At 40.9% G+C, this 15,257-nt stretch overlaps 1 protein-coding gene across 1 annotated transcript in view; it reads left to right on the forward strand.

Moving 5' to 3' along the window:
* LOC121866802 (hornerin-like) overlaps positions 1-15,257 on the forward strand; it is a 96,400-nt gene that overhangs the window by 56,651 nt on the left and 24,492 nt on the right. The gene's annotated exons all lie outside the window — the stretch shown is intronic.

Below are 15,257 nucleotides of genomic sequence, written 5' to 3' on the forward strand. Positions count from 1 at the left end.
CCAGCACAGTTTGGAGTCACCTAACCTAACCTAACCTAACCTAACCTAACCTTACCTTACCTTTCATACCCTGTCATACAAACCAATAACAAAGCGAAAACAATAAGTGTTGCTTCTACAATCCTATCACTTCAAATCCATGTATTCTGAATCCACAAATAACTATTCTTTTTTTGGTCAGTACCCGAGTCATTTTTCAACAACTTTTTCTAAGCCCCCATTCCATTCCCTTTCATCAGTCCTCAACTTAAAAAGAAAATAAACTTCAGAACTTAAGATAAAACTGGTCCTTTAGTTTCCACAACTGCCCAGAATTTTCAACCTTTAATCACGATAACAACTTTTTCTTACTATCTACAACATCTCTTAACCACCTAAACTTTATACCTATATAGTAATCCTTTTCTTTCTTTCCATTCTACTCCCATACGAACTTCCAGGAGCTGATGGTATTTTACTTCTTATATCTCCCCCCAAAAAGTATCGGGACCCTTTTTTTCCTACCTGTTATATGTTTTTCCTTTTCTTTTCCCCTCATAATTCTTCCTCTTTTGTGTAAATTAGCCACTGTTCGGTCTATTCTTTCCCCTTCCAACCTCCTTGTTCAAATCTCAAGACAGAGCTTTCACTTATACAATGGATGTCTGTCTCCAAACCTGTGGCTGTACCTGTAGTAGTGTCTGTGTCTATGTCTGTGTATGTCTATATCTGTGGTACTTATGGCTATCAGGAACTATACTTTTGTTTCTGAATTAATATAAACGAAATAAACCGGTATAATAAAAGTGGTGATGAATGCGTGAGGAATCAGCATCAACAAAAGGCCAGACGATTCTTCTTATTTTTCGCTGATTAACAAGAAATAAATCCGTAATATGGCCGAGGAAAAAAACAAGGAAGAGAGAATTAAAGACTCCCATACCTGTCACTGCCGACGTTGTAACTCTGATAAACAGGGATTTTTTTTTTTATCTGACTGATAGTAAATAACAGCTGAGTAGGGGAGGACCAGTCACTAGCCGTCCACTAGTTGCCCACTAACCTATACTAGCTTCCGTAGAGAGAGAGAGAGAGAGAGAGAGAGAGAGAGAGAGAGAGAGAGAGAGAGAGAGAGAGAAAGATTCCTCGTACTTAAAAGAGAAACAGAAAAAGACCTAGATCTCTCCTACATAGAATAAGAACAAAAGAGAACTCTAACTCACCTCGGTTCACCAAAGAGACGTAGCCACCAAAACTTATGTAGTAGAGTCGACCAAGGAATATATCCAACTCTCTTAAAGGAATTAGGTTTGGATCATTTTACTGTACTTTTATCATTGGTGGTTCATCTGGGTCTCTGGTGTTCATACATAGACACTACTACTACTACTGCAGCTTTTACACTACTCCATTATTATCTGTTCCGGTTTTTATTCCTCCACCTCTCTCCTTCCCTCCATATCTACCTCCATTATCTAGTTGTCATCCCTCCTTCCCTCCAACTCACTCCCTATCTACCTTCACCACTCCCCCCTCTAGCCCTTCCTTCCTTCCTTCCCTCCTTCCTTCCTTCCTTCTCACCCGACTTCTCTCCTTCTCCCTCACCTCTCCCAGGTCAGCACAGACGGAAGGTAGACGAGCCAATCCAATTTTCCGGCATTAAGGTGTGTCACTGACGCCTGGACCTGTGGGTCTTGTTTACTGCTGCCACGACCTTCTTGAGAGAGAGAGAGAGAGAGAGAGAGAGAGAGAGAGAGAGAGAGAGAGAGAGAGAGAGATATTAAATGATGTTAGAATAGAGACATTTGGAAATACACGCAAATTACTGTATATCAAGGAAAAAATTATCATTACTTTTTATTATTTTTTTCTTTATATATCATCCTTCAAGCAGATCAGTCACCAGGAATCAGAATATACATTAAAACACCTTCATCTCAACACACCTTGAACACAGAACAATTTATATACTACAAAAGCGGCCCTGAAAGAGTGTGTGTGTGTGTGTGAAATAATTAAATCTTTCCACTCAATGCATTTATCTCGTTCACTTCTTGTCCCTATATGAATTTGCCTATTTATTTATTTTTATTTCTCTCTTATCTATCTTCATTTATTTCCACCTTCATTATTTCCCCTTCATCAACAGTCCACCAAATCACCCCAGAAAATATTATCCCCTTGATGTAGTTCCCTCACGCTCTGCCGCCGTTCACCGTCATCGATCTAGGATGCATTTTCGAAGCCTAAACGAAGACTCCCCCAAGAATATGAGATGATTAAGTGAGCGCTAAATGAGGAACCTCTGTGTCAAATAGACGCAATTACCCAGCTGGCGTAGGAGATCTGGGGGTAGTTAAGGCCAACTGATGTACTGTAATTGTCGCCCCATTGGTTTAATAGTGGTTATAGAGGGGGAAATGGCGGTGAGGGATCGCCTGCGCCCAGCTGATATCACCTCCTGCCGCCTCGTCACACACCGAGACGCTCCGGATCATAATATGAGACAGTGAACCAGTGAGGATTCCATATGATACCGTGAAATACCTCGACTTCCATACGTGATCATTAACAGGGTGGCGACAGCCTTATGCAGTAGGGATTAGTTTCCAATCTTAAATTATTTCAAAGCTCATTAATTAATGTCTATTACTCGATTTTTAACAATCTGAACCCAGATCCTTAACCAGCATGTGAAAGAGTATTGTATTAATTTTGAACATAATCCACGTGTGTGTGTGTGTGTGACTAACCAGTATCATTTTTACAGGCAACAGTTTAAGATAAAAAAATCGTAAAAAATGGTCATAAAAAGTCTCTCTCTCTCTCTCTCTCTCTCTCTCTCTCTCTCTCTCTCTCTCTCTCTCTCTCTCTCTCTCTCTCTCTCTCTCTCTCTCTCTCTCTCTCTCTCTCTCTCTCTCTCTCTCTCTCTCTCTCTCTCTCTCTCTCTCAGAGCCTAAGTCCCTCACCTTTCCAAAAGGCTCTTTCTCTTCTGGAGACTCTTCCGTCTGAGAGCTATTTCCTCTCTTGCTTTCCCTCTGTTTGATAGATGTTCACTCTTTTCTACACCTCCAGGCACTCTCTCTGTTTCTTCCCCCAGACCCTCTCCTAGATTCTCTCCCTGTCGCTCTCCCTTCTATGGTGTGCACTAGTGGTCCGGAAACTCGGAGGAGGCGCTGACGCTGAGAAGGAAGTGTTAGGTTAACTGTGTGTGTGTGTGTGTGTGTGTGTGTTGTGGAGAACGATGAAGTGATAATATACAAGAATACAGAATAATGATATTTAAAGAACTTTGGTTAGGAATTTGTTGCTCCAGCGTAAGACTCCAGGATACTGACCTAACCTAAACCTTAACCTAATCCAGCTATTATAATTTAAACCTATTAGACTTTAGTTCCAGATCTGATGGTTAGGTTTTTTATGGCCTATTTGGTCTGGAACTCATTTGACCAGTCACCCAGAGAGTTCACCTTTGAGTGGCAGCTTCGGCGTCCCTGTCACCATCACCTCCTGCACACGTTATATTCCGAGACAAAACTCCCGTCACAAAAAGAGCACAGAAATCCACTAGGCATTGTCAGCTATCCTAAGACACTATGTGAGGGGTGGTCAGGGGTTTGCCAGGGCCAGGATTCTCAAAGGTTCTCACGTTCAGATTTTTTCCTTGCCTGGAGACGTGAAGCAGTGTGTAAGTGGCTCAGTTAAGCAAAGGCACAACGATAAATTCTCAAAGGTTAATGACTTAATTGTTCTCATAATTGCATGTGTAAGACTGAATAGTTACTGGCTCGCTGAAGTTAAGGCACAAAATATGGCAGCCAAAAAATGGAGTGAGAGTTGTATTGAGACTGTAGTGAAGGAAGAAAGGTTAGAGTATCGAGTACTTAACGTACACCGACCTACCTATAGTGGCGTCTATCTATCTATCTATCTATCTATCTATCTATCTATCTATCTATCTATCTATCTATCTATCTATCTATCTATCTATCCTGGCTAATAATAACCTTTTCCACGTCAAGCTATCAATAACTCTGACCAAATTAAACCTAACAGCACTCATTCATGCTAAAACACGTCAAACTTACCCCCAACAAGCCTTAAACAACACACCAAACCACAGCAACCCTTCCTGTAATAAACCACAGCAACCTTACCTACATCAACCACACGACCATCCCCCCCCTCCCACGGGAAACCACGACAAACTTACTGATGCCTAGACATAAATCGTTCCAAAGTCTCAGTGCCTACTTATGACCTGGAAGGGTAAGGCATCGGAATGACCTTTGACCCATTGACTGCACAAACTTTAACCCAGGTCACACGAAAGGTCAACGTCAGAATGGGTTGTCTCTTTATGCTCTGTCATGGTCAGGAGAGGAGGGGGAGGGGTCAGGGTTGAAGAGGGAGATGAAAAACAGGAAGAGGTGAGGGACAACTGGAGAGAGAGAGAGAGAGAGAGAGGATGATCTTTTCTTTTTTTATCAAGATCGATGGCTCCCTTGCCTGGGGTCACTTATTGACCAAGCTTACGTTAAATTAGATTAGGTTAACTAAGGTCGTCTTAGTTGGGTTGGGTTAAGTTAGGTTTTTCGAGTACATTACATTGAAAAACTCAATATTTACTGAAAAAAATTACTCAATTTTGTACCTACCAGGACCAGGGTCTCGATAGATCTGAATAACTTTCCTTGTGAAGTTTGATGAGAATTAAGTTCCATAACAACACATGGATAGTGAGGAGGGTGTGGAGGGAAGAAAAGGAGGAGGAAGAGGAGGGAGGAGGAAGGGAGGAGGAGGAAAGGGGAGGTAGAGGTGAAGGCTGTAAGGAGAGAGAGAGAGAGTGTGATGTAACGGTAATAAAGAGTGATGGGATACTTCATGGAGGGGAGGACAAGTGGAGTTTGTAGCTGAGAGGGAGAGAGGTGATGCTCTCTCTCTCTCTCTCTCTCTCTCTCTCTCTCTCTCTCTGAAGTTTATGTTTTCCTTCCATCTCTCTCTATGTCCTTCTCTTATTCCCCCCTCCTCATCCCATTTCATCTTAGCTTACTCTTCTTATCTTTTCCTCTCTGCCTAAAATAACCTATTCCTTTCCATTCCTATCCTTCTTCCTCTCCCCTTCACCTATCCCATCCTTGCCCATCTCTCTCTTCCCTCCCGTTCTTCTTTTATTTCTCCTTTCTTTTGCCTTTTTTTTCCAGGGCAATATATTCTTTTCTCTCAACTTTCCCTCGCCTTTCTCCCTCTCTTATTCCAGCCTACTCTCACTTCCCTGTCTATGCTTGAAAGTGATCCAGTTAGATGCATTAATGGTAGACACGTCAATAATTATAGCAGTGAGGTCAAGTTATTATAGGTTCGAAGGTTATTTTGTACCTCTACTAAGTATAGGTGAAAGAAAATCTCTAAATGGCTCACTTAAGTTAAGACACAAAGTTGATAGACCAGATGAAAGTTGATAGATCAATTAGACTCTACCATTAAAGTACAGTTAATGGGGAAATTTTAACTTGCTAACTTCTTTTATTTTACGAATCCAAGAACTGAATTCCTGATTAACAGACGTCGTAGGAGGGAGGAAGGGAAGGAAGGAGGAGGTGGGTTGCTGGCTAAGTTACGTTCGTGTTTTATGATGCAAATCCGTCAGCTTCCAGCGTTTTTGTAAATCTGGCAAGTGCTGTGTGTTCTTTTTAATACTTCTATATTAATTTTCATATATTATTGTATTATTGTATTGTATTGTGGGGGAAAGTGTATAAATTTGTTGTAGTTTGAGTTTATTAATTGCCTTCTTTCTTATCTTCAACCAAAGGAAAGATGTGTTTTAATAATCTTGAGCAATTTGAGCCGAGATTTCAACCAGTGTTCATTTTTTCAGTTTTTTAGTTTTCAATGTTATGTATAGCTCTATCTTGCCTTACTTGATCTCCATCTGTCTGTATATCTGTCTGTGTTTTGTCTGTTTAATAATATAACTTTAACTAAACTTCTTTAACTACCCAACCCATTCTATAACCTTTTAAAGTATTCTATTTCTTACATCATAATTTCCTATCTATACTCATTTACACCAATCTCTTAAACACCCTCTTTAACCCCATCCCCACTAATGACCTGACCTACACCTTAAGTATATACCTGTAGAGTATAGGATCGAAACGTGAGTCTTTATATATTATTCTCACTTCACTGTACAGGGTATGTGAGCTTCCCTAACCACCACTTTAAAATATGTGACCTTTGCCACTTCTCTATGGCATGGATGACCTTTTGACCTTCTTTAACCTCTCACGATTATCTTCTCTGCCCAGTTGTGTCTCCTGTGTTACCTTACCTGGTCTTTATTACTTATTCTCCCGCCGCTGGTTGGAAGACACATAGGTAACAACGACGTTCGGTAATGATGATAACAAGATGGAGACGTGAAAGGTTTACTGGATATAACTTGTTTGTTTGTTATTCTATGCGTCATCAGCCCCTGGAGCCAGTTTTCTTCAGTCTACCCTCACCCCACACACGTTTTCCTTGGTTACCTGCCTCACCTGTACTCTAGTCCCCACCCCGTCTTCTTACCGAGAAAAACACACACACACACACACACACACACACACACACACACACACACACACACACGGGTATACTGAAGTGTTTATCTGTTCAAATACTCGATTCTGTCAACAAGTTCCCGACATGAACAAATATCAGTACAGACCAGGTGGGCGGCGCGACATTTACACTTCATTAGTTTGCCACATATGGAATATTTACAGGTAATTATCTCTCTCACATAATACACCATGTCTTCCTAACGTGGGCTTCATTAACAGTTATTAATATTTCTTTGTAAACAATTATTAACTAAAGACATTATTTCACTTTTAATTGATATTCAGGTAACTTTATTTGTGTATTCCTTTAAGGTTAGGTTAGGTGTCAGGAATATTGAGCTTCTGTGATAACCAACATCTTAATCCGTGGGTCAAGACAGGCAATACACTAATCAAACCGGGTCTTATTTGTTGTTCCCGGTTGTCAGGACGCTCGGCCAGTCGTTTAAAAAAAAACTTAACGATTTTAAGAGATTTCATGTACTGGTCTGTTAGTACAGTGAAACCTCTATTTAACGGACTATATAGAGACGAAAATCCGTTATATCGAAGGTCCTTTGGATATAAAACCTCCATCTAACGGATTGCATAGAAAAGAAAGTACGTTATATCGAGGCTTCACTGTAGTTGTTCCCCTGTCGCTCGCTGAATGGAATAAACCAATTGTCCAACACAGTAATGCACGTGGCACAGGTCAGCAGGAAGGTCACCAAATGTCCTTCATTACGCGGGTTTACCATTTACAGTGATGAGAGTTTATTCAAGCCTGAAATTTCACTTGCAATTACAGTAGTGGATGAAGGACACGTGACGTTAGTTGTCAGGTAACTCAGCCAAATATTACTTGATGACAGTGAATAGATTATCATTAGTTTCCGGAAGGTTATGTGTGTGTGTGTGGGGGGAGCTGGTAAACATCTTCGCTTGTAATCATTTCGACCTTATTAAAAGATATACAATAGAAGGCAACCACGAATTTATTTCCACCAGCCGCGTGTAGCTCCATGACTCATCTCATTACAGTCCCAAGGTTAAACGCGACTTATGGTTCAACAGCAATTTTACCCATTAAACAAAATACAATGGGAAATATTACGAACAGTGAAACCATAAACACTGTACTTGTAAACGCACAGCAGTATGTCAGCGTCTAAAGTGAGTTACACAAATTACTGAGACATTACAGAATAAGATAATATACATCATTATCTTATCCAGGTAAATGTTATTAGAATACGCTTAACAAGATCCCTCTGAGAAATATATCCTGGGTATATTTAACAAGAAGATGCGGCTAACAGTCTATGAATATATATCACGTATTGTGTTTTAGAGGCTATTTGACTCACAATACAGGTTTAATACAGGTTTAGTATAGGTTTTTTTTAAGCAAGTGGAAATTTACTCACAAACGTCTGTTCTAATCTGATATAACGTGTAGTTAGCTTATACTACACTCAGGGGTTTATCAGGCTTATCTCTCTCTCGATGCTATACACGTAAGGAATAAACCTCCAAGAGAAATAGTGTCAGTGAATGGACAACATAGCATCGAGTGTTTGTTTTCTTTGGGGTCTTAGTGTGTGTGTGTGTGACCTTGATTCCGATCTTGACTGTTACCTCTCTCCTTCACATCTTCCTCGTCAATCCTCCCACGTTACCAAAATCCTCCCCTTCCTTCCTTTTCACATTCCACATCCTTCCTCTTTTCTCTATCTCCTAATCCTCCTTTAGACTCCATTATCTCCCTCCTTCACCTTCCTCACTCTCCCTGCCTCTCCCTCGTAAATTATTCTTCTTCACTATTTACCTCATTAATACATCACATGAGTATGTTGTATGCTGTATATACATGTACATATAAATACACATACTTTCACATATATACGTACAAACCTACACACACCATAATAAACTATACACGTATATACTGTAAGCATGCACAGAAAACCATACATACTCACAAGGAAACACACACACACACACACACACACACACACACACACACACACACACACACACACACACACACACACACACACCACACACACACACACACACACACACACACACACACACACACACACACACATCAGAAGCGCCGACAGCTTAATCTGGGATTAACCTGTGCGTAAGCCAGTGAATGGGAGGCCAAGTGGGGCAGGTGGGAGGAGGAGGTGGGGGGTGGAGGTAAGGGAGGTGGGGGTGGAGGTAAGGGAGGTGGGGGTGGAGGTAGGGGGTAGGTGGAGTGGAGGGGATGAGACATGACTTTGTTTACTCCACCGTAATTACATCCTACAGGGAGGTAGAGGTAGGGAGGGAGGTAGGGAGATAACAGGGGGAGAAAGTATGGAGAAGGGTGGGACCTGTTGCACCTGAGAGAGAGAGAGAGAGAGAGAGAGAGGAACCCATGCTTAGAGAGAGAGAGATAGAGAGAGAGGATTCCAAACTTAATAAAGCTCTCGAATGGACGGGAACCTAATGTGTCGCTTCTGTGGCTCTTCTAATTTCACCCTATTAAAACTCACTAGGGACGGGTTGTAATGGGATGCTAAATGGTGGCGTTTGAGGGAAGGGAGAACCGTTTAGCTGCCCGCCTACTCAATGGGTAAATTGAAAGAAAGTGAACGGAAAAGGAAATTGGTGGAAATTGACGGAGTTGAGGGTGGGGGGTAGGGGGTGTGGAAGGGGTGGGAAGGGGGGGTATGATGGTATTGGGTATATGGGAGAGTAAAGGGAGGTAAGGGGTTTTAAGGCAGCTACAGTAAATGGGGTGAATGGGGAGTAAGATAAATGATAATTAAAATAAATGGTTAATAAAGTAAATGTATTAAGTGGTTAGTAAAGTAGTAAAGGCTAATTAAGTAAAGGATTAGTAATGTAGATGGTATTTAAAGTAAAAAAATAGTACTAAAGTATATGTGAAGTAAATTGTTAAAAAAATGTGTTGATTGGTGAAGCAACTCGTAATTTTTCCAGTTAATGAGTCAGTCAGTCAGTCAGTCAGTCAGTCAATTCATCGGGTCATGATTCTAAATAGATAGAATGGTGTAAGATACAGCACGTGAGTAGGCCAAGGTCGAGGGATAATTATGTCTGTCTGTCTGTCTTTCTGTCTGCCTATCTGTCTGTCTGTCTGTGTCTATCTATCTATCTATGTCTCTGTCTGGCTGTCTGTCTATCTATCTATCTATCTGTCTGTATGTCTGTCTGTTTTTCTGTCCGTTTGTCTGTCACTAAAGGCATTCAAAGAGCTAACTTAACCAACTAAAGAATAATATAGAAAACGGGAGATGGGAGGAGATGTAAACATAAGTCTTGAGTCGAGGGAAAATTTTTGAAAATTTTGTCAGAGCGAAGGAGAGAAATTCAGAGATAAACTGATTAGCGGTGGAGGACGTAATAAAGATAGTGGATGAACGAAGGAGGCAGACGAGAGAGAGAGAGAGAGAGAGAGAGAGAGAGAGAGAGAGAGAGAGAGAGAGAGAGAGAGAGAGATGACAAAAACAAAGGAGCCAAGTATAAAAATAAACAGTAATAAGAGAGCGAGAAACACAAAAGAACAGACAAAAAAAAAAAAATCCAAACAGATAGAATGAAAGATATAGAAGAAATTAAAAAAAAAAAGGCGAGATTGAGTTGCAGTGCTTCACCTCCTTGCCATTAAGGAAAGAAAAGGAAGACAAATATACGATTGAGTTTTAGGTAAGAGCCATCATGAAGAACCAGTCCATTAGCTTGGCTCTCTCTCTCTCTCTCTCTCTCTCTCTCTCTCTCTCTCTCTAGGATAAAGTTATAGCCTGGGATGCATTAAAAGGCCAGTAGGAACCACCAGTCGTATCTTATTGAAATTTTTACCGATAATGTACCGTCTTTTGCTTGGGTTAATTTATCGCTTAAGTTTCCTTTAAAAAGAACTATCATTCATGAGGCCATATTGGGTGGGTGGGTGGGTGATGGATGTGGGTGGGTGGATGAATGGGTGGTTGATATCACTGGTGGATAGGAGGTGGGTGGCTGGGTGAGTAGGCGGATGAATGGATACGTTATTCAATGGGAGGGTGGATGAGTGGGTGGAACTAATGGCTGGTATTACTGGTGTGGTCGAGGGAGTGACTGGGTGAGTTAGTGACCGAATGAGAAAAGAATAAAGGGAATGAAAGGAATTGGTGAAAAGAAAATAGAAAAGAAAGATCACAAGAAGGAACGAAAAATGGTAAATTAGCGTGAGGAACGGAGAGCAAGAAGTGGAAGAGAGAAGTGGGAAGGAAAATAAATTGGGAAGGGTTTAGATAGGAGAGAGAGAGAGAGAGAGAGAGAGTTTTATAGCGAATAGAGGAATTGTAGAAGAGAGAAGGAAGGGAGAGAGAAGAGGATGGCAAGAGATTGGAATATGAAGAACAAGAAGAAAGTAGAAATGAAAATACGAAAAAGCTTACACACACACACAGACACACGCACACACACACACACACACACACACACACACACACACACACACTTTCTCCGCTATTGGTTGTATAATTCCCTGGTTAGTATTCGCCTGACCATGACAGTACACACAAAATAAATAACCGGCTCAGCAAAAATAAATAAACAAATATACAATGACGATAATAGTTAACTCTGGCATAATGAGTCTCAGCAGCAGATTGTGGTGAGGCATTTTTACACCGAAATATATACCTTAATTTTTTGTTGGATAATGTGGAAAGACGATGACCAGACACCAAATGTTTACTGATGGACGAACGCATCATCTAATAAATTATCATTCTCTCCCACCTTGCCTTTCGATGAGGGAGTAATAATAATAAGGTACTACTGATGTTACCTTATTAACTCTACCTGTTGATTAAACTAATACCTGGACTATTGTTTCGAAATTAATCTGAATTCATATTTTCACTCAACGGTAACAAAAAATAAAAACACAACGAAAACAAATGAAAATCGTATAATACACAAGACGAGAGCCGCCTCCAGCCGCCTCACTCTTCCTTTAGGGAAAAAAAAAGGAATAATTTGACAATGTGTACTTGTTATTTTTTTAGATTCTCTTTCAAGTTATATCTCTCAAATTGGACGTATGCAAACAAAGGGCCACACTATTATTATCTTGGAACTGGATAGGCGTTTTAGTGTGGGTGTGAGAAGACCAGTGAACTGTGGGTGGTAACGACAGCTTTCCAGGGGTGAAGGAGGGTGTTGGAGGAAGGGGAGGGGATGTTTGGAGAGGGATAAGGGAAGGGGGTATTGGAGGAGGGAGAGGAGAGGGACATGTTAGGAGAGAGTAGTGGGAGGTCAGAGAAAGTTGGAGGAGGATGGAGGTTACGGTGGAGAGAAAGAGAGAGAGAGAGAGAGAGAGAGAGAGAATGTGTGGGGATGGTACAAACTATTGAGAGAAGAAGGGAAGAAGCAAGGCAGGAGGGGAGGACGAGTGGAAATGGACAAGTGATAAGTGGTAGAGCAGTAGTTAGGGAGTAAGGAAGAGGTGGACAAAAGGAAAATCGGGAGAATTACTCGGAAAAGGGAGAGGGAAGGAAGGAAGGGAAGATACAAAGTGAATAAGAGGGACAAGGAGGAAGACGGGAATTAAACCGCAATGAGGAAAGTGGAATACGTATAGTAAGTAGTGGGAAAGAGGATGGGAGATGGGGAGGATAGGAGAATAAGAGGGTATAGGTATGATAATGAGAGAGAGAGAGAGAGAGAGAGAGAGAGAGAGAGAGAGAGAGAGAGAGAGAGAGAGGTGAAAGTTGACAGTCAATGAGGCATGGTAAGGCTAGAGTGGCCCCCGCGATGACACCTGATCTACCACTACTACCACCATCATTATTACCAGCACTGCCATGACTACCACCACTGCCAATTCTACCATTTCCACTATTACCACCACTGCCACCACCATCGCTACCACCACCACCACCATTACTTTTACTAGCAATATCATTAATACCACCAACACCAACTGCCACCACTACTACTGCTACTATTATCACCACTACTATTACCACCATTGCTACCACCAACACCACCACCTCCACCCCTACCACCATCACCATTATCACCACTACCGCTTGACCTGCCAACCTCCAACTCAACCTGAATGTTATTGTGTTTACAGTAGTCACCCATTCACCCCCCTCGCTCCCTACCTCGTAGATTTTAAGGCCTACGGTATTTACTCAGAGGAAAAAAACAAACAAATATATTTTCTGGATCTTCTCATTCTCGACCCTGATCTGTAAAATAGATAAAATGTTCCCCTAAGATTGAGATTGTATATTTTTTCAAGTAATATTTATCCCAGTTCCCGTTTTCTATATCCCCTCACTACCATGGAAAAGAAAATGAGATGAGGGGCTCTGCTCTTAATGCTAACATAGTGTTCATATTGTTTCCGTAGTTTTTTTAATATATTCGGATTGATGATATACTGTCCTGGAATTATTTAGGTGATATTTTTGTTATTCTACGATTTTTCCTGTTTTGTCCAGATGATTAGGGAAATTATAAGAGAAATTTCCTGTAACATTAAGTATAGTCTAAACCCATCTGTCGTGATAAGCTAAAACATGTGACAAGGTTAAAGAGAATTATAGCAGCAGCAATAATAATAATAATAATAATAATAATAATAATAATAATAATAATAATAATAATAATAATAATAATAATAATAACCTCCGGCTAAGTGGAAGTAGGAACTTGAACTTGTAGCATTTTAGGCATTTTAGGTCGAAACTCTCATAAATGATTAAGAATGATAAATTGGGTTTAAATTGTTAAATGTGGAAAGAAAATGTATTTAATTTATTCAATCCCACCACAAGAAATATATAAAACAAATATTTAAAATTTATTCAGATAATGAAATTCTCATAAAGAGTAATATTATTTTTTTTTCCGAATTTCTTCTTCTTCAGAAATTCTCGGAAGCAGTCTTTTGAATTTCGCTGTAAATGGGAGAATGACTTTGAGTGGGAGTGATTAAGATATTAGGACCTAGTAATTAAGTTCATAATTGATGCCCAGGCTGGATGATGAGAGCTGAGAGAGAGAGAGAGAGAGAGAGAAGATGAGAGAGAAAGTGACAAAGGATATGGAAAAAGAGAGAGAGAGAGACAATGAAGGATGAGAGACAGGGTGAAGAAGAAACAGAAGGAGGGAACGATTGACATAGAGACACAAACGAATCGATAGACAAAGAGATAAAATAAAAGATAAAGGGAGAGAGAGATAGTGAGGAAGACAGAGAATAAGGAAGAGACAAAAAAAAATAACAATTACGGTCCCTAACTTTCCTCTCTCTCTTATGCCCTCACGACAAAACATGGCAACAAAACGGCCAATTTTTCAGACAAATTGACTATCGTATCGGGAAAAAAGTACTGGGCCATTGGATGAAACGACCGACCCAGCGGAAAAGACGACTTAATCAGACCTGACCAAACGACCCACCTAAGAAGACGACTAACCCAATAGACAAGACGACCAACCCCACTAACAAGACGATCAAACCCATTGGACAATACGACCGACCATCGGACAAAACTGCCATCCCACCGAACAAGACGATTTATCCAACCGGAGAAAACGATCAACCCATCGGACAAAAGACCACCCCCTTCTGATGACCAACCCCAACCGGACAAAATTAACTGCCTATTGGACAAAACGACCAGCCGACCTCTCAGATTCAGACAACTATATTGTGTTACGTCACTACTATCCTCGATTACGTCAGACTTTCTCAACTAAACGTAATTTAATGTTAGCCCCCACACTGTACCGATAGTTGATTGACGGTGTCTGTCTGTTACTCTGCCAGATGTCTCTCTCTCTCTCTCTCTCTCTCTCTCTCTCTCTCTCTCTCTCTCTCTCTCTCTCTCTCTCTTTTAGCCATATCTCACTTCATTCTTTCTCTCCCATTTTCTTTATCTCTCCTTTCCTTTTCATTGTTTATTTTACCTTTTTCTTTATTTATCTCTCATATTTTAACTTTCTCTGATTTTCTTTGTCTCTATCTAACACGTAATCCGTCGAGAGAATGAGAACAAGAGTTACGAACATTGGCTAATAAGCACACAGACAGACAGACAGACAGACAGACAGACAGACAGGCAGACAGACAGACAGACAGACAGGCAGACAGACAGACAGTAAAAGAATAGACGAACATAGAGAACGTCGGTCGGCAGTAAATAGAACGGAGGACTGAAGTAAAATTAGGTTTAGTAGGGAGCGTCTGGCGTAACTACGGGCATTAACGACACAACACCGTAGGGGTGGGGGAGGGGAATTCTGATCAGCCAGCTGGTCATTATGTTTTCAGTGGGCTGGTCATTATGTTGTGTGGTGGGCTGGTCTCATTATGTTGTGTGGGGGCTGGTCATTATGTTGTGGGGGCTAGTCATTATGTTGTGGGGGCTGGTCATTATGTTTTTGGTGGGCTGGTCATTATGTTGTGAGGCTGGTCATTATGTTGTGTGGTGGGCTGGTCATTATGTTGTGAGGGCTGGTCATTATGTTGTGGGGCTGGTCATTATGTTGTGGGGCTGGTCATTATGTTTGTGTGATGGGCTGGTCATTATATTTTATGGAGAGAGACCAACCCTCCTATTGCCACCTACTTTTCCTAATGACGTCACATCCGGTCACCTT

Source organism: Homarus americanus, unplaced genomic scaffold, assembly GCF_018991925.1.
Source record: "Homarus americanus isolate GMGI-L3 unplaced genomic scaffold, GMGI_Hamer_2.0 scaffold35864, whole genome shotgun sequence".
NCBI lineage: Eukaryota > Metazoa > Arthropoda > Malacostraca > Decapoda > Nephropidae > Homarus > Homarus americanus.